This window comes from Canis lupus, chromosome 6, assembly GCF_011100685.1.
Source record: "Canis lupus familiaris isolate Mischka breed German Shepherd chromosome 6, alternate assembly UU_Cfam_GSD_1.0, whole genome shotgun sequence".
NCBI lineage: Eukaryota > Metazoa > Chordata > Mammalia > Carnivora > Canidae > Canis > Canis lupus.
Genome location: NC_049227.1, coordinates 57520030 through 57546044, shown reverse-complemented (window position 1 = coordinate 57546044; position 26015 = coordinate 57520030). Strand labels below are relative to the sequence as shown.

General features: G+C 42.2%; 1 protein-coding gene across 5 annotated transcripts in view; it reads right to left on the bottom strand.

Annotated features, from left to right (window-relative positions):
* TGFBR3 (transforming growth factor beta receptor 3) overlaps positions 1-22458 on the bottom strand; it is a 194775-nt gene extending 172317 nt beyond the window's left edge. For 4 of the 5 annotated variants that reach the window (XM_038541389.1, XM_038541391.1, XM_038541393.1 and 1 more), the window contains exon 1: positions 22223-22458. The gene's annotated coding sequence lies outside the window, so the exon portion shown is untranslated. Of the gene's footprint in view, positions 1-18829; positions 18848-22222 lie in introns of those variants that run through there. The other variant, XM_038541390.1, reaches the window with a different exon arrangement.
* Positions 22459-26015: the final 3557 nt, after the last annotated feature.

The following is a 26015-nucleotide window of genomic DNA, read 5'->3' as shown; positions in this document are numbered from 1 at the left end:
AAGAAAACTTAATGCAGAAACTTTTCAAAAATACACAGTAAAGAGAAATGAATAATCTCTAAAAAGTCTAAGATAAATTTATCTGAAAAGATGCCTAGACAACACTCGAGTAAACTGAACTAGGGGTGCTAGTTACCTAATAAAGATTTTTAAAGCAAATACTTTTGTAAAGAAATCCTTATTTTTGATACTTTAAATCTTTGGCTTTATATAAAATGTTCATGAATACAGAAGAAAATCAAGGTTCACCTATAATAGAACATTACCAGCTATGTTGTGGCACCAAAGTAATCAATGACACTTGCTACATGAACTTCCAAGTGTCAACAAAGAAACACAAACAACTCTAATCAAACTCAATCTAATGTTATAATGATGGAGTCATCACAAGGATCAAGTTAAAATACTTAGAATCAACCTGAAAAATAAAGAACAATCAAAAGGGAAAGATCTCATTTCAACTGTTTGCCAGCATTTTAACAGGAGAAAAGTCTTCCCTGTCTCTCAACCACAGTTAAGACTCTGGTAACTGGACCAGAGGATCCAGAGGTACTTCTAACCTTATGCTTATCCAGAGGCTTGAATGACAAGTTTTATGCTGATTTGCTTAAACGTGAATATCTCTCCTATGGCCCTAAAGATTACCTCATCTAGACACACCACGTATATTTTCCAGCCCTATATTCCTGACCCTGGTACAACCCACAGAAGATGTTCAATTTGACAAACATTTATTGAGCACCCACTATGTTCCAGGCACTGTGTAAGAGCATGATTCCTTCTTATCAGGAAAAGAAGTTATCCAAGAACTGGCTAAAAGCACAAAGACCCCATCCCATCTAGGCGCTGAGCCAGGCAAGATCATGAAGTTTCCAGGAACTATCTTAAATAGCTAGGGACTGCAGTCTTGTTACCCTCACCCGGGAAACGATCTACAGAACCGGCTTGCTACCTTCAGAGACAAAGCCAGTTTGGGTACTCGTAGACGCAATACAAAAATATAAAAAACAATGGCAAAATGAGTTTCTAATTAAGTGGTCTTAGTTTACTGCATCAAATGTTAAGGAAAAGACATTTAAAATGGCTTTTAAATGCCTTCACAGGGTGCCTGGCTGGCTCAGTTGGTTAAACGTTCCATTCTTGGTTTCAGCTTAGGTGATGATCTCAGGGTTGTGAGATCGAGCCCCTTATTGGGGACTCACACTACACACAGAGTCTGGTTGATTCTCTCTCCCTCCCCCTCTATCCCTTCCCCTACTCATGCTTTCTCTCTCTCAAATAAAGTCTTAAAAAAAAAAAGTCAGTGACAGCAAAGAGAATTTGACCCTATTTTTTCCCTTCAAAAAATTAAATTTCCTGAATGGATTGATAAGGAAAACTCTCTCCAAAAGAATATGCTATTTCAGCAAATGCTAAGAGCAAATTTCATAAAGCAAAACCCTGTAAGGAGATCTCAGAAGAAGATGGCTTCCCAGAGGATTTTTATAGAGCACATAAACTATACCCAGCACGCGGCTTGTGGGAATATTTAATGAGCTTGTGTCACCCCCTGCCCGCAGCTGCAGAGGGTCTGTGGGACTGTGAGCATTAATCCAGGGGCTTAAACCAGGTCTGAATGAACCTGTGGAAAGAAAGGCAAAAGGTTCTATTAAAAATATAGACTGCAAATTGCTGACAAGAATATTGGGCAATTATTAAAATGCAGCAATTACAGATATAACAGAGCCAAGCTAAACAGTTTGATGCCCAAAGGCAAACCACAGCAAGTTTACACCGGATCTTAAAACATCTCCGAGGAAGTCAAAGACAAGTTGAAACTACACACTGTGCTGCTTCTAACAAAGAGGGAGTTTTTCTTCTTTTAGCTTAAAAGTCCCTCCATAATGTAACTTGTGCAAAAAGAAAATAAACTGTAAAGAGTTTTTGTCTAATCTTCTCAATGTGGTGACAGGATCCTAAGGCGGAGGAGAATAAAAAGGGAAGCATGTCGTTCCCATTCTGTGGAACTCCAACTTTGGCCAAGACCTGCACCTTAATATACAACTAGAAGAATGTTGGATGATCGAGGCTCCCAGCTTTGTTAATCTGAAATAAAACTGAGGAAATAAATACAAACTCTTTCTTTTTTCTCTAAGGTTATATATCATACTCAATTTGCAAACAGCAGGGACTCCCACCCTGGGTTTCTAAACTCCCTGAGTATCTTTGGACTTTATAAACTAAATGCTTCCTTTAGAAATATAAATAAGGTACTCTGTGATCTTGAAATAAATAACAATTTGGGGTCCATCGTGTAAGTCATTTTGCCCAGTTCAAAGGGTATCAGTACTTTTGGTACCTACAAATGAACAGAAAAGAATCTGGGAGCCTAATGGACTTAAAATGCATGCGTGCACACAAATTTCACACTAATTCTTCTCATTTCAGAGTTCCTCCAGGTCTATTTCTGAGGCCATTAAACAGAGTGTTTTGCCCCATATTCTCTAGTGATCAGATAGCGTGCACAGGTAAGGAGCAGGATTAACTTAAAAAAAATAAAATAAAATAAAATTCCCTCCCCAAATGAAAACCATCATGGGTTAAACCAATATTCAAAAGGAACTGGTTGGGAACAGTATTCCCTGGTTGGTTGGGTTTTTTTTTAAACGGCATCTCTTTATCTCAGAGATAAACGGTAAAATGATGTCTGGCAATAGGCTAAAAGCCAGCGAGAGAAATTACTAACTTCCCCTTACAAGTCTAACCCAGCCAGCTATACACAAAATTATTTAAAATCAGAATGTAACTTGGAGTAGATCAATTTCTCAATTAAAGGAATTGGCAGGGATCCCTGGGTGGCTCAGCGGTTTAGCGCCTGTCTTTGGCCCAGGGCACGATCCTGGAGACCCAGGATCAAATCCCACATTGGGCTCCCGGTGCATGGAGCCTGCTTCTCCTTCTGCCTGTGTCCCTGCCTCTCTCTCTCTCTCTCTCTCTCTCTCTCTGTGTGTGTGACTATCATAAATAAATAAAAATTTAAAAAATAAAAAATAAAAAATAAAGGAATTGGCATGCTACAGATAAATAACAGCTTTTAAAGCTAGAAGAGATTAACATGATTCCACTGATGAAAAGGAACCCAAACTCCAAGCCCAGCACTTGCTCAAAGTAATATGGCAGTGTCAAGACTAGAAATCAGGTCTTCCCATGACAGGGTCTCCCTCCCAGATCCAGATTTGTCACTACAAACAAGGAACCATTTTCTCCCTCTCAATTCTCAATTTTCAGAACAGATTTCCCAAGAGAAGGAGAAGTCTGCTAGGGCTGCCATCAGACAATGGAACTTCCATGTGGACATATACCCTCTGCACAAATCACTACTGATCACAAACTGTGACTTGACTTCGGGACTATAGGTGGCAACTATAACAAAGAATGCTTGGTAATGCTGTATGACTCCAAGTTCTCTGAAAATGCAAAGGCTAAAATGAAGCACAAACTGTGCGATGTCATATCTGAACACTAAGACTCTTCAGCCCCCAATTAGGAAAATATTCAACAAATTTGAAGATCTTCAAGATGGAGATATACTGAATGCAGTAAAAAAATTGCCATCCCCTAAACTCAGATAGTAAATAACACCTGAGTTTCTGGTACCTTAAACATGAAATTATTTTTTAACAGATCATTAAAATGTTTCTGGTCTGACATGTAAGTGAATTTTGGAGAGAGAAATATATTGTTAAGTCTGCAAACAGTTAAATAAAAGCTGGTAGAGGAATTGTTCTGATGGTTATTCAACATGTTATTCAGGGGATTTAGAAAACAGGCAGGATGGATGACATCAATATCTAACTTGGCAGCCCGTAAAAAGGGGGTATACAGGATGTAGAACAGATACTGTTGTTTGTCTAATGACATTTGGATGCCCTTTAAGACCTGTATACAGAAAAAGCAAAGCCACCTTACTGAATCACAACAGTAACTCTCAGATTTTTCTACCATAAAGAGAAACTGGTAATTCTAAATCCCTATTTTCAGACAGATTTGGCATAAGGGGAAAAGTCTTAGATTTGGATAAGAAATCTTTGGAATCAAGACACGTAGGTGGCACAGTTAAGCATCCAATTCTTGGGTTTTAGCTTAGGTCGTGATCTCAGGGTCATGACACTGAGCCACACATTGGGCTCCATGTTCAGTGTGGAGTCTGCTTAAACTTCTCTCCCTTCCCCTCATCTCACTCTCTCTAAAATAAATAAATCTTTAAAAAAAATTAAAATTAAAAAATTTTTAAAAGAAATCTTTGGACTCACATTCAAACACAATATTCAACAAATATTTACTACTATAAACCAGGCACTGTTGAAGATGCCGAGGATGAAAAAAGGTGCCAAAAATCCTGCCCTTATGAAGCTTATAGTCTAGAAGTAACACCACTTGTTACATTAGGCAAGATATTTAATTTCCTAAGCTTCATTTCTTCCTTTAGTAAGTCTTTAGTTATTGCTTACTCCATGCCAGGCAATGGGGATATAATGGCCAAGCAAAGATACATGTTCTTTGTCATCATGGGCTCAAAGTTTGATGGGATAAACAGACCAATACTCACAAATTTGTAATTAGACACTATGATAAGAGCTCTAAAGGAAAAGTACCCATAACCTGAAGGATAAGTAGAAGCTTAAAAGGGTGAGGGATGACAGTACAGTTGGAGGAACTGTAACAGGTCCCTGACACTGGAGGGAGCAAGGCTGCAAAGCCAAAAGGGAAAGGAGACAAATAAGGTTCAAGAAAGAGTTAAGCAGGTAAGTGGTGGGATCTATTAGGTTAAGATTTCCCTAGTACAGGGGCTCCTGGCTGGCTCAGTAGGTTAGAGCATGTGACTCTTGAGCTTAGGATCATGAGTTCAAGCCCCATGTTGGGTATAGAAGCTACTCCAAAAAAAAAAAAATTTTTTTCCTGGTACAGGTACTATGGATACGGAGATTTCTCAAAAAGTTAAAAATAGAATTACTATATGACCTAGCAACTCCACTTCTGGGTATACATCCAAAAGAAAAGAAATCATGCTGAAGAAATACCTGCACTCCTATGTTCCAGTCAAAACCTGGAAACAACCTAAGTATCTATCAACAGAGGAATGGATAAAGAAAACACAGTATATATATACAATATACACAGTAGAATACTATTCGGCCTCAAAAAAAAAAAAAAAGGAAATCCTGCATTTCCAACAACATGGATAGACCTCATGGGCATTATGCAAAGTGAAATAAATCAAGCAGAGAAAGACAAGTAGTTTATGAGCTCACTTGTATGTAAAATCTAAAAAAGAAAGAATAGATTGGTGGTTGCCAGGACTAAGGGGGAGTGGGGGGAGAGGGGGAAGGTGGTCAAAATGTATAAATATCAGCTACAAGATAAGTCCTGGGGATATAATGTAACATATGACAATATGTTAACAATATTGTATTATATATCTGAAAGTTGCTAAGACTAAATCTTAAAAGTTCCCATCACAAGAAAAAAAAAGTCTGTAAGTGTGGTGATAGATGTTAAATAAACTTATTGTGGTGATCATTTTGCTATACATACATATGTAACATTATGTTTTACACCTTAAGCTTACACAATCCTTTGTGTTAATTATATTTTAATATAACTGGAAAAAATTTTTAAAAATCAATAAAAAATTAATAAAGATTTTCTTGAGTACCCTATGGAGAACAGACTGAAGGGAGTCCAGAGAGCATGGAAGATACACTGAGATTCTTACAGCAAAGGGGTGCCTGCCTGGCTCAGTTGGTAAAGCCAACTCTTGATCCCAGAGTTTGAAGTTTGAGACCCACATTGGGTATAAAGATTATTTAAAACAAACAAACAAACAAACAAAAACCTCTTATAGCAGATCAGACAAGAAAACAGGTTTAGATCAGAATGGATTCCCAGACTTTTTTTTTTTTAAGATTTTATTTCTTGGGGCACCTGGGTGGCTCAGCGGTTGAGTGTCTGCCTTTGGCTCAGGTCATGACCCCAGGGTCCCAGGATCGAGTCCTGTATCAGGTCCCCATAGGGAGCCTCTGACTATCCCTGCCTCTCTCTCTGTGTCTCACGAAAAAAGAAATAAAATCTTAAAAAAAAAAAAAATGTATTTCTTTATTTGAGAGAGAGAATGCAATCCAGAGCAGGAAGAGGAGTTGAGGGAGGAGCAAGTTCCCGGCTGAGCAGGGAGCCCTACCTGCCCTGGGGCTGGATCATGACCTGAGCCAAAATGAAGAGCAAGATGCTTAACCTTCCCTTAACTAACCGAGCTATCCAGGTGCCCCCCACCCCGTTTCTTCATTTTTAAGATGAAACTAACCCTAAAAATAGTCATAATATTGCAAAGCTGTTCTGAAAAGGTGGTAAAGCTACTGTCTCAACAACCCTGGTATAAGTTACAGGGATCTGGCTGCCTGGCCCTCCTCAGTTCTACCTTTCGATTCCCAAATTAGCTTCAGGGCCTTAGCCGGAGGCTGAGGAACTCAGCCTGGCACCACCACCAACCAAGCTGCCTGGAGTGAGGAATCAGCTATCACCAAAAGCGCTCATTAAATCACGAAGCTGCAATTATTCCAGCAAAAGTCAGCACATCTGAATATCCTCAGGACACCAATCATCATGCTTTAGGCCCTAGCAAGCGCTAAGCCATTAAAAAAAACTTTGGGAAAGCTACATCTATTAGACCTCCATTAGGCTATTTTGTACAATACACAGTAATTTACTAAAATATTTTAGTCACAGGATTATTTATATTCACAAGGATTCTGCAAATACATGAATTCAGAATAAACACTTCAGCAATAGACTATTCTGCTAATGGCAATTAAGCACTTATTTTTTCTCTCACTGACTTCCAATATAACATTATGGGCCTCTTAAATGAGGGTAATCCCTCAATAGATAACATTTCAACTATTTAACATATTATTTGGTAAAGAGAGGGCTCAGCAGCCGAGACATGTGAAACATTAAGAATTGAAACCCTTCAATGGTCACCCACTGCTGTCAAGTATAATCAAGTATAAAAACCAAAACCTGGGCAGCGGCGGGGGGGGGGGGGGGGGGGGGGGGGGGGGGGGGTGCGCTCAGCAGTTTAGCGCCACCTGCAGTCCAGGGCGTGATCCTGGAGACCCGGAATCGAGTCCCACATCGGGCTCCCTGCATGGAGCCTGCTTCTCCCTCTGCCTGTGTCTCTGCCTCTCTCTGTCTCTCATGAATAAATAAATAATATCTTTGGGAAAAAAAAATAACCTTCCCAGGATTGCTAGATGCTGCCTACTTAAGACTCACCTCATCCTCTGCATGCTTATGCTTATGTGATTATTTCCTTCCAGGTATGGCATTCCTACATCTGTTCACTCTAGAAAGAAGGATCTCAGTCTACCTGGTAGCAGTAGTGGTCTACCTATTTGGCATGTAATCGGCTACCAATGAGGGTACCATAATGGGTAACAAGTATAAAACACGATCGTGTATATTACAGTTGGAAGAATGAAAGGATGGTGAATTATCCAAATATTTCTCAATAATAAATGATAAACCAACAAATAAGAGCTATACATGAGAAAGAACCTGTATCTCGGGGATCTTCAAAGATACAGGAGTTCTGAAAAAAAAAAAAAAAAGATACAGGAGTTCTGGCATCAACATGTTTTACAAGCTTAGACAAGTCATTCCATTCTGGGCTTTAATTTCTTCATCTGTAATATGAAGAGTTTAAACAAGAAAATCTTTTATTCTATACCTTACTTATAATTGGCATTATATGGACTAACAACTAATACACTTGTGGAAATCTGAAATAGGTCACGGCTAGTATGAATGACTTAAGGAAACTGGAAAGTATTCTCAGAAAAACATTCAATTTGACACCCTAAGTGCAAAAAAGAAAAAAAAAAAAAACTAATACTACTGTAGCTATTTTTATTATATAACTTAAAGGGCAGCCCGGGGGGCTCAGCGGTTTAGCGCCACCTTCGGCCTAGGGCATGGTCCTGGAGACCCGGGATCCAGTCCCACGTTGGGCTCCCTGCAGGGATCCTGCTTCTCCTTCGGCCTGTGTCTCTGCCTCTCTCTCTCTCTGTGTGTCTCTCATGAATAAATAAATAAAATCTTTTTCAAAAAATACATAACTTATATAAACAAAAATTTTTTTAAGATTTATTTCTTTGACAGAGAGAGAACGAGCACAAGCAGGGGGAGCAGCAGGCAGAGGGAGAGAAAGAAGCAGAGTCCCCACTGAGCAGGAAGCCCCCCACCCCACCACACACACACACACACACACACACACACACCACGTGGGACTTGATCCCACGATCTGGGATCATAACCTAGCCGAAAGCAGACACTTAACTGAACCACCCATGTGCCCCACACAAACAAAAAATATTTGAATCATTATTTTCTGAGCAATGTAGGTACACACAAAACCTGAATTTTGTCAGATCTGCCCATTCTATCAAAACTGCCATTTTTGGGGCACCTGGGTGGCTCAGTCAGTTAAGCATCTGCCTTTAGCTCAGGTCCTGACCCCAAGGTCCTGGGATCAAGCCCCACATGGGGGCTCCCTGCTCAGCGGGGAGTCTGCTTCTCCCTCCTTGTGTCCCATCATGTGCATGCTCTCTCTCTCTCTCTCTCAAATAAATAACCTTTAAAAAAAATCTGCCATTTCTATTATATTCCTCAAACTCCATGAACTCTACTCATTCCCCTCACCTCATTCTAAAAACCATTCTGATTAATCCTACCCACTGTGAACACAGTTCTCCTTAACATTTTGTGTATAATTTGTTCGATGTTATCTTCTACTCAGGGCTGACCCAGAATGTCAGAAATAGAGAACATCCACTCCAGCCCTCTAATTTTACAGATTAGCAAACCAGGAATTAGAAAGGCTCAGTGACTGGCCCATCGTTACCCAGCTAGTTAGTAGCACAGCCAAGACTTGTCCACATACTGCTTTGTAATTATTCTGTGGTTGTTGGTGTTTTTATTCCACATTCCCCTTCCTTTACAGGCTAACACCCTGCTTTCCTCTTCCGACCCCACAAAATATCTCAGCTACCACCTACTGAGCACCCAAGGCGTTTTTCAAATTTCTTATTTCATCATCTCAACAACCCAAGAAGACAGATATCCTGGACTCTGTAGAGAGAAAAGTGAGGCTTCAAGACACTCAACAACCCCAATAAGTTCTGGCACCAGGTTTTGAACCTAGGTCTGTCTGATTTTCTTACCACTACAAACAGGAGCTCCTCCTCCACAGATGCCAATCAGGCCTGGCACAGATGGTCACCTTCTAGGTAGTGGGCAGGTCTGATTCAATCAGACCCGAGATAAGTTGTTGTGTTTTGAAATCAGGGAGGCAAGGATCAATTAGCATTGTGTTGTCGTTTTTAAAGATTGTATTTATTTATTCATGAGAGACACACAAAGAGGCAAAGACACAGGCAGAGGGAGAAGCAGGCTCCATGCAGGGAGACCAATGTGGGACTCGATCCCGGGTCTCCAGGATTACACCCTGGGCCGAAGGCAGGCACTCAACTGCTGAGCCACCCAGGCATCCCTCAATTAGAAGGTTTATTTTTCTTCATTCATTCACTCAATTAACATTTATTGGCACCTACCACGTGCCAGGTCCTTGTTCAGGAAGCTGGGGACACAGCAGTAAACTAAGCATGACACTGTTTTCATGGAGTTTACCTTCTTGTGGGGGAGACAGACAACAAATTCATAATGTGTCAAGTGACGGAAGTCCTATGAAAGAAAAATAAAGCAACTTAAGGAGAAAGAGTGCTGAGAGGAAGGATGTTATTTTAGATAGGGTGGTCATGGAAGTGTGATATTGTGATTTATAACAAGAAATATATATTTGGTCTTCGTCCCTATTTCTGGGCCAAAGTTCCTAAAATCCTCAGAATTCCCTAAGTGATGACAGGAATAAAAGATGTCTTTTGTTGTGTTATCAAGGTAACCTCTGGACCCCACCTCAGGATCAGGCTGCTTACCAGAAGGACCAACCAGGTCATTAGAGGGTTGGACCTTTCAGGTCCTTTTCAGAGAGGAGCTAGAGGTTGATTCAATTGCCAATGGCCAAAGATTTAATCAATCCTGCCTATGTAACAGAGACTCTGTAAAAAAAAAAAAAGAAAAAAAAAAAAAGGATGGGGTTTGGAGAGCTAGCTGCCATGCCATGTTGGTAAATATGTAGAGACTGGGAGAGTGGCTTGCCCAGTGGCATGGAAGTTCCATGCCCTTTTTCCACACTTTGTCTCTTACATCTTGCATCTCTTACAGTTGGCTGTTCCTGAGTCATATTCTTTTATAAGAAACCAGCAATCTAGTAAGTAAAATGTTTTTTCTGAGTTCTGTGAGCTTTTCTAGCAATTAATCAAACCCAAAGAGAGGGTTGTGGGAACCTCCATTCTGCAACCTGGGCTTGTGACCCATCAAGTAGAGGGCAGTCTCATGGGACTAAACTAGTGTCAGAATTGGTGGTGTGAGGGAAGGACCCTCCCTCACACACACACACACACACACACACACACACACACACACACAAAGTGGAACTGGTTACCAGAAAGCTTTTAGAGGGCCTCTCAGATGAAGTGGCATTTGAGCACAAGAGTGAGCGAAAGACCAACCTGTGAAGGAAAAGCATCCCAAACAGTGGAGACAGCAAGTGTAAAGCCCCTGCAGAAAGTACATGCTTGGTGTGTTCTCAGAGCAGACTACACACGGCAACAGGACAGCGGAAAGCATGGGGACCTCCGACCCCCTACCCTGCTCCCCTGCCTACCGAGGTTCAAATCCCTGCTCTGCCTCTTCCTAGCAGCGTAGCTGTGCGCAGCTTACTAAATACCTCCAAGTCTCTGCTATAAAGTAGAAATAATGATTCTATTTCCCTGATGGGATTGTTATTAGAAATAAGTTAATTAATAACACGTAAAGCACTTATTACCTAGTATGTTCTCAGGTTTCAGGAAATGGTGGCTATGATTTTTAACTAGGTCATTGATAACATCTCCGTTCAAGACCATTTGTTTTCAATTTGATAGTGTGGAATCCAAGGGTTAAATCTGCTGTTAGCTTTGTACATGGCCAATAACTTCCTCCTAAGCCTTCGACTTCCTTCGGTAGGCTTCCTGTCCTGATGAGGAGGACTCATAGGAACCACACTGATGTTATCACAAAGAAGAGCAGGAGTTGACCGTTACACTAATGCAAATTATGCTCTTTATTCAACATCATCCCTATCCCCAAGAATCAGATGCTTCTTCAGAACTATAATTTATTGTCCCTTGGATTTAAGTCACTGGCTTCATAAAACAGATCTCACCAGGCCCGACTCCTCACTAGCATCACTGATAGAAGCACGTGCTAATTTCAACTACATTCTTGTCTTGAGAAGGGTTAAAGCTTCTCTTCAAAATTAAGACAAATTTAATTTTAAAAAACCCTTTCTCCATTGTCCTTTTGGCCTAAACTGAATGTTTCTTTTCAAAGAAATTCGAACATCAAAGCAAAATTCAAGTCATCTGGCCTGGCAGTCTCCAGACTATTCCTTAGAGCACAGCCCTGAAGCAACTCAGGAAGGTACGGTGAGTGGCCCAGTGGATGGGCCCAGGGCCAAGGGAAGATGTCAGGGCCGCGGGGAAATTCTGCTCCTCTGCCCTATACCCTCTCCCCCTGCTCTTCTCTTTAATGCTATGTTTACTTTTCATTTGTGCAGCCCAATGGGTTAAAGGGCAAATCACAGGCAGAGAGAAACCACCACAAGCCCAAGCCTGTGAGAGGTAAACTGGGAGTCTTCCCAAACCACTTGTAAGGCTGGAGACCATGGTTGCCGTTTTCAATCAATTAAAAAGAGGTCACTGTTCTAGTATGACAGGTCTCAAATGAGGCTTTTTAAACATCAGATTCTCCTCCTTCCAGACAGATCTGATTGTTTTCCCTTTGTAATACCATAAGCCTACATTTAACTGGAGCTATAAGAAATCCACAAAACAGGGACGCCTGGGTGGCTCAGCGGTTGTGTCTGCCTTCAGCTCAGGGTGTGATCCCGGTCGCAAGATTGAGTCCCACATCAGGCTCCCTGCAAGGAGCCTGCTTCTCCTGTATGAGCCTGTGTCTCTACCTCTCTCTATATGTCTCTAATGAATAAATAGATAAAATTAAATTTAAAAAAAAAAGAAATCCACAAAATCTTCTCATTCATTTATTCATCTAACAAATATTTATCAAGTGCCTGCTCCATGCCACCAATGCTCCAGATACAGGGATTCAATAGGGAACAAAACAAAAATCCCTGCCCTGGTGAACTTACCTTCTAGTCAAAGGAGACAAACTGTAAACAAAATATATAATTGTATATGAGATATAGATACATGCTAAGAAAACAAAGCAGAGAAGAGGGAAAGGAAATACTTGGGGTCTTTGGTTTGGTTTGTTTCGTTTGGGGTAAGGACCTACAGGAAGTGAGCTTTGTAGATATCTAAGAGAAAAACATTCCAAGCAACAAAAACATATGCAAAGGCCCTGAGACAGCATGTCTGGCATGCTCTGGGAACAGCAAGTAGGCCAGGCAGCTGGAGCGCGGTGAGTGAATCAGAGAGCACAGGAGTGAGATCGAAGAGATAATTGCCAAGGGAGTCACAGTTAGTTGTGTGTGGCTTTACAGATCATTGTAAGGATTCTGGCTTTTACTCTGAGAAAGATAGGAACATTAGTGTTTTAAGCAGAGGAATGACAGGTCCTAATTTAGTTGTTTTCAAAGCCATTCTGGCTTTTGGGTAGAGTATATTGCAGAGAAATAAAGAAGGAACTACTCTCCAGCTATATGATTGTGGGCAGGCCACCTAACCTCCCCATACCTGGCTGTTCTCATCTTTAGGGGGACTTAAAGAAGATTATTTCTAACTCCCACTATAACCCTAAGCTCTATGATTCTGAGTTTATTTCCTTTGCATTTTCTATATAGTTACAGTTTCTATCTATTGTAAACTTCACCTCTCCCCAGATCTTTAACTGAAGTAGAATAGAGTTGAAGAATTCATTTTGACAATACAGATTATAAGCCAAGCTCCTGACACACTTTCAGGATACAAAGATGATGAGACTCCATCCTGCTCCAGCAAAGTCTACAATCTGGCAGAGAGAGAGAAAAAAAAAAAAAAAAAGAGTTCTCAGGAGGTAGCAGGAGAAGTCCAGTAAGCCAAAGGGAAGAAGCAACCAACCCACTACCGGGAAGACCTATGTATAGCCTCATCACAGACCTGACAAGAGAGATAGATACCCTGGATGAGTAAGCAAGAGATCACCAGAGAAGGGAAAGGAGAGACAAGTACAAAAGCAATGGAGCCTGAGAGCATGTGGTATGTTCTAGAAACCATAAGGACTCTGGTATGAGCATAGTGAGGTTCAGGGAGAAGTAGAAAGAGAAATGGCTAGAAAAAGTAGTCTGAAGCTACTTTATTAACAACTGGACATCTCTTGCCAAGGACAATGGAACAGCAGTGACTTTTAAAATGTAAGAAATGAAAATAGATCTGTGTTTTAGAAGGTACCAACCAAAATGAATGAATAATTGGAGATGGGAGATGCTGAGGCCAGGAAAAGCCAACTGGAGAAGCCATGCAGTAGGGCAAGTGAGATGCTGATTTGGAAATGAGGAAAAGAAGGTCAGCTGAGATGGGCTAAAGGTAAGCTCCGTGGGACTGGTGTTAGCTCAGGGAAGAAGCAGAAGTAGTTTAGTGTGTCTGAGGCTCCTGGCTTGGTAACTGGTGCAATTTACTGACAGAGGAAATGAAGGATGGAGACTGGGGACCACAGAGAAAGAGTAGGTTGGGTTTGGGACTTGGTTTTAACAGAAAGACCTACAGAGCAAACAGGTAGCTGCTGGGAATCTGGGTATGAAATATAAAACTGGAAGTTACTGGCAGAGACGTGGCCACCGAGGCATGGAAACATAAGCGACTAAATGTAAACTGAGAAGAGAAGGGAAAGGGAAAATATAGAACCTTGGAGAATGCCAACACCTAAGGATCAGGCACTGGAAAAGAAACCCGAAGAGAGATGGGGAAGGTAAGGGGAAAATCAGAAGCAGTAACTCCAGGGAAACCAAGATGATAAAACTCAGGGAAAAGACAAGAGTTAAGCAGCAAAGGGCAAAGGCCCCGGAGAGAGAGGGCAGCAGCGATGCTGACAGGAAGCAAGCATGAATTTTGCACCTTGCACCTTTTCTAGCACCTTGGACGTCTTGGTATGGCGGGTGTGGGAGCCTGCCTGCAGCTGGCTGAGGAGTTTCACGGAGGTGAGAAGAAATGAGCCAATAGCCAAACACCACTGGCCCCCAACAGACAACATCATTACCAGAGGTTCTGTACCATTAGGAAAGTTTTATTCAATACTCTGTGGAGGTGTAAGGTGTGAGAAACAGGAACTAAGATCTGCTGGGGGTGATCTTCTGGCAGCAGAAAGGAGATTTCTTAGTTAACACCTGGGTCTCACAGGACCACTAATCCTGAAACTAGCCACAGGCATTCAGAAAGGCTAGGTGCTTCTGACAAGTGCTGAGGACACCATATGCACCCACACACCATTCAGCTTCCAGTTAGGCTTCTCACACCAGCATCCCTAGTCTCTCTTCACCAACAGAGCAGCAGCAGGGACCGCATGCCCAATCAAGTAGAGTCAAAGTATAACCAAAAAACCACAGCACTGACTACCTGGTATGATGTTGGGAGTCCATAACCTGACACCACTCAGACTGGAAAAGGCTCTACCAAAAACACCAAGCCAGTGTCAGCAGAAACTGCCTGACAACTCTTCTATTTGTTCTCTGAGAAACAAAAAGAAGCTGAAGAAGGAATTTTTTAATCCCAAATTTATTCTTAATTTCCAATATAGAAATTGTGAGAAAGGTAAAAATTGAGAAAAATTTGAAAGCCAAAAATTTGAAAGACTAACAGATTTTTTTTAAATGTGCAACTAGAGTACTTTCTCCTTTACCCTCCACAAAAAAGCAACCCAACCCCCAAATGATCATTTTTCTTGGCTTAATTTCCCTATTTTTGTGATATATAATTGGAAACAGACTGCTTTTTCCTGGCTTCAGAGAACAGGATCTTCGGGGTTACAGGAATTGCCAACTACAGAACCTCAGCCTTAGCAAAGTTTCTTTTGCAAATCTTTTACCTATATACCTACTTGAAATATATCTTAATTCCAAAGAAAACAGTTAAATGCCTCATTATTACACAAGAGTGAATTTTGTCCTAATGAATTAGATGCTACCTTCTTTTTTCTCCGTGGTTAAGCAAAACAGAATCCTGCTTTGTGTTCAGTTATCTCCCATTCGAACATTACCAAAAGCCCTACACCCAGCAAGGTATCTAAATGGGATACTTTCTAGAACTTTTTTGAAGAATTTAGTAGGACTGGTTCTACAGGAAACTTTATTCGCCCACACACTGAATGAAATTAAAATCTTGAATATGGTAGAAAGCAACCACTGTAATAATAAAACAAAGATGCCACAAACTGAAAAAGGCATAAACACACACACACACACACACACACACACACACACACTCACACACAAAATGTATCAAGTAGGTCATCCTTCCCCTGGCTCCAAAAACATGATGCATCCAATGGTTGTGCAATGATTGTAATGGATGAATAAGATGGAAACAAAAGAAAAAGGTGTGTCTTCACAAAGTCCGTTGTTACCCTAAATAATTTTTTCATGATTCAGATGGTATATTATGCATACACGACAAGTAACAATCTCTATAAAGACAGAAGAATAATAATACTAAGGGATGTCTGTCTGCTCAGAAAGGCTTTGACAAAAAGAGATAGACCAGCAATAGTAAACATGCCCATTTAGAAGATCAGAAACTTCTCCCACACAGATAGGGAAGACCTTACAATGTAATTAATGCAAAACGTACATAATGAGTCACTGGTGCTTTCCCTCAAAGTTGAAGTTAATTTGCCAGCCAACTGCACAAAGTCTAATATGACAAAATGAGACGTTTATTTTTTTATGGACACTCAGAAGAGAGTTTTGTGTTTGGGTATGTTTTATTTTAAAGGAAAAATAGAAGAGAGATAACTCAACACAGGCAGTGTCGCACAACAGTACTTAGGGTATAACATGAACACAGAGCTTTGAGATTGGAATCTAAGTATTTCACTTAAAATGACCTCCCAATTATGAAAAATAAAGCACATTCTGCTCCAGCAATCATCAGTTAATTATGAAATGAAGTTTGCAAATAGGCAGCAGTGTATTTTTGCATCCAAAGACCAATGGCATACTGTCAAAACACATAAATCACTAAAAATGCTAACAGAACCATACTCCCCAAAGGGAGTCTTTTCACACACTAAATTGAAATTAAGTAATTCATCAAGATTCCATTAATAAAATAGTAAATAAGAATTAAAAAAAGAAATCCAAAGTTACACTGGACCGTCCACCTGATCAATTTGGTGTTCTTACCCATCAATAGCGATTAGCCATCATACCTGTAAAACTGCAGACCTTCTCCCAGGGCAACCCAATTAACAGGAAAGCCCAAGGACTAGCAGTATCTGTAAAGACTGTTTTCTAAAGATCATTTTTTCAAGGACTAATCAACTTAAATTTGTTTTTACATATGTTCCACCTGCAATTTCACACAAAATCCACACCTTCAGCATGTACAGGGAAATGAATTATATACTTATAAGGACAAACAAGCAGGTGCTTCTTCCTCTGCAAACAGCACCCAACTCGGATGCGCCCCCCCCCCTCCCAGAATTCAGTGTCCAAGAGATGGGGAGAGTATATGCTTCTGAATTACCATCCTTTTTCATAAAGTAAGGACAGAGATAACATTTTAGATTTAATTCTAAAATATTACTATGGCAACAACTTAACATTAAATCCTAGAAATTGGGACACCTGTGTGGCTCAATCATTTAAGCGTCTGCCTTCAGCTCAGGTCAAGATCCCAGGGTCTTGGGATCCAGCCCCACATTAGGCTCCATGCTCAGCAGGGAGCCTACTTCTCCCTCTGCCTGCCGCTCCCCCTGCTTGTGGGCTCTCTCTCTCTCTCTCTCTCTCTCTCTCTCTGACAAATAAATAAAATCTTAAAAAAAATAAAATAAAAAAATAAATCCTAAAAATGAACTTTGCCACACTCTACTCTAATTCAGAGTCCTCTTGCCAGACTTGAAAAAGCTTTCGGCACAAATGTAGGTGTTAATCTTCTTTTTCCTCTATCACCTTAAGCAGGACATATCAAGATGGCTAAGACTCTTATTTCAGACCTTCAGTAATAATCCCAATTTAAAAAGGTACCATGCATTGTAAGTATGCCCTGAGTTATCTTCTTATTAAGTTTTTTTACTAATAGACCCAATTATTTTTTTTATCCTTTTATTGAGTCTTGATGGTTGGCCTAGAAAACTAAAGAATAAAAAACGCATGACGTTCAAATCAGAACGGCCTCATGCAGAATGTTTACAAATGTTGTTTCAAACACTAAACATTGCACACTTCTTGGTTGAGAGATAAAAATCATTACTCTCTCTGAAAGAAGGAAAAAAATGCTCAGAAATCTGTACTAAATCTTAAGCAAGGACTTTGCAAACAGAGAAAATAAAGCTCAATGTCACTTACCAAACAAATGTTCTATTTCAAAAGATATAAAACAAGAAATCTAGAAAGGGACAGATCCCAGGAAATGGACCTAGATCATTTTTTATAAAGTCCTTCCAAGCTGCGTGGATTTATTTCAGCTTGACTGGAAACCAAACAAATTAGCAATAGCTTGTGTTTTATGAAATGCTACAAAGAGACAATGTTATCATTCCAAGTGTTAACTCTAAAGATGTGGAACCAGAGAAATTACTGCCATGGATCTTAGTGCAGTAATTTTCTTTCAAAGCCACACAAGCTCTCACAGAAGTTGTTAAAGGCTGTAATTTGTGGAAGGCTAGCTTTTCATATAACCTATATTTGCTCTTCTACATTCCAAACTGTCTATATTCCTAGAGGTGATACAAGATTACTTATAAGTTAAAGATCCTTAAACACATTTACTTACTTGAGTTACGCAAATTTCAAAAGGCAGTTAATATTTTTTTTAAGTTTCAAGATTTCAAAAGTTAAAAACAAGGAAAAATGCTCCAAGGTACAAAATAAAAGTGATAAAATCATGTCTCAAATAGCTGTGAAGAGCAAAAAAAAGATAAAAGAAAACTGTCCTCATTAACTAATGAACCTGACAATTATAATTAGTTTTTGTCCAATAGCAACAACAACAAAAAAATATTTGGGGACGCCTGGGTGGCTCAGCAGTTGAGCGCCAGCCTTCCGCCCAGAGCGTGATCCTGGAGTCCCAGGATCGAGTCCCACATTGGGATCCCTGCATGGAGCCTGCTTTTCCCTCTGCCTGTGTCTCTGCCTCTCTCTCTCTCTCTGTCTCTCATGAATAAATAAAAATCTTTTTTTTTAATTTTTATTTATTTATGATAGTCACAGAGAGAGAGAGAGGCAGAGACACAGGCAGAGGGAGAAGCAGGCTCCATGCACCGGGAGCCCGATGTGGGATTCAATCCCGGGTCTCCAGGATCGTGCCCTGGGCCAAAGGCAGGCGCCAAACTGCTGCGCCATCCAGGGATCCCAAATAAATAAAAATCTTAAACACACACACACACATTTTCAAGATGGATTATCAAGAATAGGGGCAATTCAAAAAGATGACAGCATATAAATCCAGAAAAAAAATGTTACAGCAATATTAGTACTTACCAGTCATCCTCTAAATTCTGTTGTTAAACTAAAACGTAAAGTCAGATCTTCCCAGATTTATCATCCCAGGAAATTGATGATCCCTTAGGCACTAAAGAAGTCAACAGTGATCACCTTCTTAATACCAAGCTCAAAAGGATATCTGAGGTCCCCCGTCCCTTAGGCTCAGATTCTGCCTTTTAGAAAGTCACCTGACTTTTACAAGAAGCGACTAAGTTTGCATTCAAAAGGCAAAGATTAATAATTCCTTTGAGGCTTAAAAGGAATAGGACAATACCTTCTTTTAAGCAAATCAATTTTGTCAATCTATAAAGACTTTCCAAGACAAAGCCGTAGGAAGCCTTAAGGCATCTTGGCCCCCTGCTATCAGAGGTTTGAAAGAGGACAGCTCATTTGCTGAACTCCAAGACCAGGAATCAGAATCCTATTAGGAGTAGGGGGCTGAAAAGTGTTTGCCCACTGAGTATAAACTACATTAGAGCATGGAAGACTAAATTAAAATGTTTGCCCACTGAGTATAAACTACATTAGAGTATGGAAGACTAAATTAAAACCTAAGTAAAATGCTCCCCTGAAGTAGCTTTTGCAATGCTGAGATTGAGAAAGAAGGGACTAAATTTGAAAGTTATTTTTAAAAAGGATCCATATGACCCTAGGTTGTTAAATGAAATAAAGTCAAAACTACCTGATACACAAGAAACAAGGAAACTAGCCTATAAAAACTGCAAGCAAAGACTGAAAACCTTTTTTAAAACTCAGTATCACTGTTTTTCCAAGCATGTTAATTCTTAATGTTTATTATATTGACAAGAATGAGTGTCTATAGACACATCACACTTCTAAACAAATATGATACTTCTGAACTATTACTGTTTACTAAAATATAAGCCTCTAAAGAATGCCTAGAATTGCTCTTACTCGGGATAACAATCTCTCATTGTCTTGCATTTGGAAGATGTTAATGAAGAATGATAATGATAGGATTGTAAGTGTACCAACCTCCCTGTGAACAAATTCACTACATCCAATTTTGTCTACCAAAGACAAATGAGGATCATTACAAAAGGATGAACAATGGATCTCTTTGGATTCCCAGTTCTCTTGGATAACTTGAAATATTATTCAAGTGTACAAAATTATCTTACATTCACTTCTTAAGAGAAACAAATGGAAAAAACTACATGCATGTGTATTTAATACCTGTCCAGTTACCAGAAAGTTCTTGACATATATCCAATATACAGGCCTGATCCTCAAAGTCATTCTTATAGTAATCAGTTGAAACTAAACCTAGTTTTCCACCATAAACTCAGAAAGCAACTTGGTGATTTTGCTAGATAAAGCCGTAATATTTTCCATTTCTGAAATGTATGCTTAACACCCTAAAAACTGGTTTAAAAGTGCCTGATAGACATCAATAGTGTGTTAGACTCCCCCTATTGGCTAATATTCAAAATAACAATAAATTCCCCAGGGGTTGCCTTTGAAGTGCTGGGGTTCAAAAGTAAGTTGGTGATTTTTATATTTAAAAACATGAGCTAGATCAACAGTTGTTAAGCAAAGCTGCCATGTAATGGTCAGATTCCATCAAAACAGGAAAAATTAAAGTTGACAAATGACAAAGACAAACTGAAGGGCTGAAAATATGCTGAAGCCTTGAAACACTAAACAATGCAGAATTAAAGCCAAAAGCAGAGAACACCAAGAAACAGAGCAACATCCTTTAACTGACACAATGGCATGAAATCAATTTCATTTTAATAGCCCTTAAGGGGGTAAGAATTATTTCCCTGCCTCCTGTGCCAACCCCAAGCTGTTTCCTAAGGAAGCCAAGTAACTCTGACAATGTGAAGAGAATAAAAGAAATTAAGAATAAAGATTCATGGTAATACCCATCAGGGTTCTGTTTATAATTACTTGGATCTAGCTTCAGAGCTGTAATGCGGCACCCCAGTAAGGACATTACCTAAATTCATTACAGATACCTGATTCCTGTTTCAAGGGATATATGTCCAGCCAAAATGGGAAGTTGAACTGGAGAAGACACCTGGGCTCACTGCACAGAAAACTGACTGCACTTGATGCTCCTCAGTGACTAAACTAGCTCTGGAATCAGAACAGAAAGTTATGTGTTAGCTTGAGCAAGTAACTAACCTCTACCGCCTCATCTGTGAAATGGGGCTGATAGTGTTTTAACCACAGAGTCCGTGTGAGGTTTAAGTGGTCCGAAAGGCATAGGAAACAGTGACACACACACAGTTTGGGCTCAGTAAACGTTAGCTATTCCTATTCGAGAGAAATAGCAAATCTCACAGTGAAATGACTGTTAGCAGCCTTAAAGTACCATTTCAGGATAATTAAAAGGTCCTGACCTGTGCTTTGTTACTTCTAGGGACTTCTTTCCACCCAAACGGCTCCCTTAACTTTTCTTCTAAGGGAGATGTTCAGGAGACGCCTGGTTCCCCGTCATCTCCGGCTGTCACTCCTACCATCCTTTACCCTCTTTGCTCTTTCCGCATCACCTGTGCGCTCGGGACCAACAGCTCTAACACCCGTGCGACACCCTCCTAGTACTTGAACATACGTTAAGTCATTCCATTCTCACAGTGACTTTATGAGACCCATTATTACTCGCTTTTCACAGCTGAGGGACTCGAACGATCTTCTTCTCTCAACTCTTCTCTCAACTGAACCCATTAAGTGCCACTATGCCAAGGTCATTCACGCTTGACAACGCCGGCTCCCTACACTACGTGATTCTGGAAAAGTGGGCAAATGCCCTAATAAGAAGTCTGCAAGCAGATTCTGCTAGCAACAGCCCAAGACTTCCAGTTTGTTCTCACCAAATGGACATGCTAAGAAGCGTTCCAAACGAACCGGGTAGCGGGTAAGCGGCCACAGGCGGAGCTGCGGGCTGCAGCGCTCCGCGCCTCCCCACGACACCCCCGGGCGCGGGCTGCGGGCAGCGCGGCTCCCGGGGCGCGCGGGTCCAGGGCGCAGCCTCTGCAAGCGCCGAGGAGCGCAAGCCCTCAGCAAGCCTGCGCCCGCCGCCGTCCCGCGCCCGCATGCAAGTGGCCCGCGCGCCCCGGGGGGTCGGGAGGAACCGCCGAGGGAGAGGAGGAGTGGAGCGGGGCCGTCGCCCCGGACAGCGCATCGCCACGGGCGCCGCGCACCGACCCAGGCGGCCGCTCCTCGGAGCGGAGACACGCGTGGACCAACGCCGCCCCCAAGCGCGGGGTCCGGCGGCCGCAGCGCCCCGGGCCGCGAGCAGGCGCGAGCCCCGCGCAGCGCGCACGGCGGTGCAGCCCGCGGAGCCCGCGGAGCCCACGGAGCCCACGGAGCCCGCGGGCCAGAGGCGCGGAGGCGGCGCCGCGGGGCCGGGCCCGCACGTACCTCGGAGGCGGCGCGTCGGGCGCGGATCCCCCCGCCGCAAGTCGGAGGCCGGCGGAGCCCCGCGGAGCCCGGTGTCCCCGCCCAGCGTGCGGCGGCGGCGGCGGCGGCGAGCTCCGGCAGCTGCAGCGCCGCGGCACAGCTACGCCATCCGGACCCGCCGGGCCCTTCGCCTCCTGCAGGGGGGCAGCTCCGGGGGCCGCCCGCGGACACTGCCGGGCGCGGGGCCGCAGACCTCCGAGCCTCACTCGCCGCGGAGAGGAAAGCGCCGCCCGGCGTCCCCGAGAGCCTCGAGTACCCCCATCGGGCCGGCCCGGGCGCTGGCGCTCGCTCGCACACACGCGGGCGGGGACGGGCAGGCCGCCACAGCAATCAGCGCGCGGGGGGAAGGGCGCCCTCCGCCGCCGCCCCGCCGAGGGCGCCGCGCGGCCGGGGACCGCCTCCGCCCGCCGCCCGCCTCCCGCCTCCTCCCTCCTCCCCCTCTTCCTCCCCGGCTGATGGATGAGTCCCGAGCGCCGCCGGAGCCGGCCCTTCCCTCCGGGCTGGGAGGGAGGGGGAGGAGGAGAGGAGCGGCGCGCCCGAGGTGGGGGGGGGGGGTGTGCAGGGGGGCGCCAGCCGCGGGGATGCGCTCCCTCAAACTCCGTCCTTCAAACTTTCCGGGTCCCTGGAGGCGTGGGGGGTTTATTGGGTCACCTCAGTCTTGATAATAAAAAGTCTAAATCCTCCAGTCAGCTGATCCCACCCTGTGGCCCCCTCCTGAGCAAAGCCTACGCAGCACCCACCCCGTACACAGTCATTCTTCCCTGTTTTTTCCACTCCCGATCCTGCCTCGGGCGGTGGGCGCCAGGGCCGTCCTGCCTCCTCCTGACAGCGCAGAGCGCGCTACGCACTCCTGGGCTCACTAAATAGATACAAGGGAAGGAGCTCGGTCAGCTTCATCCCAGGCTGGCCTAACGTCGGCGCGGTGGAAACCAAGGTGCACCCTCTGCGCACCTGTGTCTGTGAACTGTGCCCTGCAAGGGTGACGAACGCAGGAAGCAGAACCCCACTCTGTTACTCCTGCCCACACCTCGCTCTTCTATTAAAAGACATGCCTAAGTCACAGTTTTACCAACGGGCTGATGAAATGATGGTGTGCTGAGAGGTTTCTGAGACTGGACTTCCCGTTAGATATACAACTGGAACCCTCGAAGTCGGTTTTTTCCTCTTAAAACTAGGAACGTGGCCTAGGAGACCTCCTCTCCCAACTTGAAAGTTCTCTAGTCATAGGCCCTTAATATACTGGAAGGGAATAGGGAGGTTTCTTATCCTATTGCGTATATTATTACTTGGAAAGTTACTCGATTTCCCTACTTTGAGACAAGAAGATTTCTTGTCCTCTTTCTCTTCTATAGAGAGGGAATCCGGGAGATACTTTGATAAAGGTCAGATCATCTTTGATTACCTGGCTTAGTTTTAAAACCTCAGTGAACTATCCCTTCCTTATCAATATTTATTGAGCACCTACTACTTGAGAGAGTTGAACTAAGCCTTGGAGATATACATAGCCATAATATCCTGAAGGTGAAAACACCCTAGGTGAAGTTAGCCTAAGCTTTGATATAGTCTCCCTAGATTTAAGGCCTTAGATTTCTCATAGACTCAAATTACACAGTATTCATTGCCTCACATTGTCAAATTTTGGTTTCAAGTGCAGACATGAACATTTGAATTGGGTGTGAATATCTAATCCTGCATTCAAATGTATCAATCATGTTAAGGCTTTCTAATTTTTTTAAGTTGGTTTTTTGTTTTGTTTTGTTTTGTTTTTTTAAGTAAACTCTACCCTAATTCTGTACAGCCTCAAGATCTAGAGTTACATGCTCTACTGACTTACCCAGCCAGGTGTTCTAAGGCTTTCTAATTTCTAAAAATGGCATGGGGGCACCTGGGTGACTCAGTAGGTGAAGCATCTGCCTTTGGCTCAGGTCATGATCTCAGGTCCTGGGATTGAGCCCATCCTCAGGTTCCCTGCTCAGCAGAGTGTCTGATTCTCCCTATCCCTCTGCCTCTCTCCTCTGCTCAGGCTCTCTCTTACTATCTTTCTCAAAATAAATAAATGAAATCTTTAAAAATAAATAAATAGATAGATAAATAAATAAATAAATTTACATGGTAGAAGAAGAGAGAAAAAAACCAAGTCCTAAGTAACTTAATTATTAGGGGTGACTTTTCTTTATCTTTTTTTTTTTTAATTTTCATAATTCTTTTATTGGTTTGCTGGTATGATTTTTTTTTAAATATTTTGCTTATTTATTTGAAGGAGAAAGAGCACAAGCAGGGAAGGGGGAGAGGCAGTAGCAGACTCCCCATGGAGCAGGGAGCCCCATGTAGGGCCCTATTCCCAGGACCCTGGGAGCATGACCTGAGTTGAAGGCAGATGACTGAGCCACCCAGATGCCCCAGTGTCTTGTCTTTAAAGAGTGAAGTGACTATTCACAATGGAGCCAGATTCTCAGTAATGTAACTATCAACATCTATTGAACAATTACCCTGTGCCAAGCAGAGTCAAAAACATTCTATACGTGTAAATATATTTACTTCTCACAGCCCTATAAGGCTATATACAAACTAAGGCCTGTGTACAAACCTACACATATACTACATATATGGCCTTGTAACTTGTCAAGATAGCATAGCTAATAAGTGGGAGGACAAGGATTCAAACCCACATCCATCTAGCTCTGAGCCCAAATCTTTAACCACCAGAGCATACTACCCCCTAAAGCTTTACATATTGGCAGAATGAAAGGTTTGAGATATTTGGGATTGGTTGGGTTTTGGGATGTGTGTGTGTGTGTGTGTGTGTGTGTGTGTGTGTGTTGGGTTTTTGTGGGGTTATGTGGGGGTTTTTGCAAAACATCTTTAAAATTCAGGGCTATCAATTAGTTCAGTTCAGCTTAAATAGATGATATGGAAAAACAAGAAATTATATAGGTATTTACAAAATTGACAATGTCTAGAAGTATTTTCTCTTTATATCTTTATACTAATAATGTGATATTATTTTCATAAATCCAGAAGCCTAAAGCATTGAGCCAAGCTTTATTTATTTATTCATTCATGAGAGACACACACAAAGAGAGAGGCAGAGACACAGGCAGAGGGAGAAGCAGGCTCCATGCAGGGAGCCCGACGTGGGACTCGATCCCAGGTCTCCAGGATCACGCCCTGGGCATGCAAAACTTCTAAGCCACCGGGGCTGCCCTGAGCCAAGCTTTAAAATAAACTTACGTTTTTGGTTCCCCAGCAAAGTTCTAATAAAAGGATTCCCCTACCTTTTATTAATGGCAATATTAACTGATTGGGGGGGATGAATCCTCTCCTTTCATTGGCTACAAATCAGGACTGTATCCAAGTTATAGAATTTGTCACCATAAGATACAAAATTCCTTTGGTCCAAGGTGGTGTCTTGGTCATTTGTTCTGAAATTTTTCAAAAAGAATTATAAGCAGAGGGCTAAAATAAAGCAGTGCACTTTACCACGTTTGCATAAATCTGTTTGACAGCCAGAGTCTCAGTAATTTACTAAGGCTGTGTTTCTCACAAGGAACCATCCCTCCTACGGGGGCAGAACCACTTGTTTTATGAGAATTCGTATTTAGTGACCTATCTGCAGATACTGTTGCTTAACAGACAGCTGAACAAATTCATACTAACCTGTTTATGTTCCTTAAAGAAGCAAACACCTCAAATTTCTGAAAAACTATATCATTAGAAAATCACTGGGTGTTTCCTTTTTTAACAGGTCCTTATA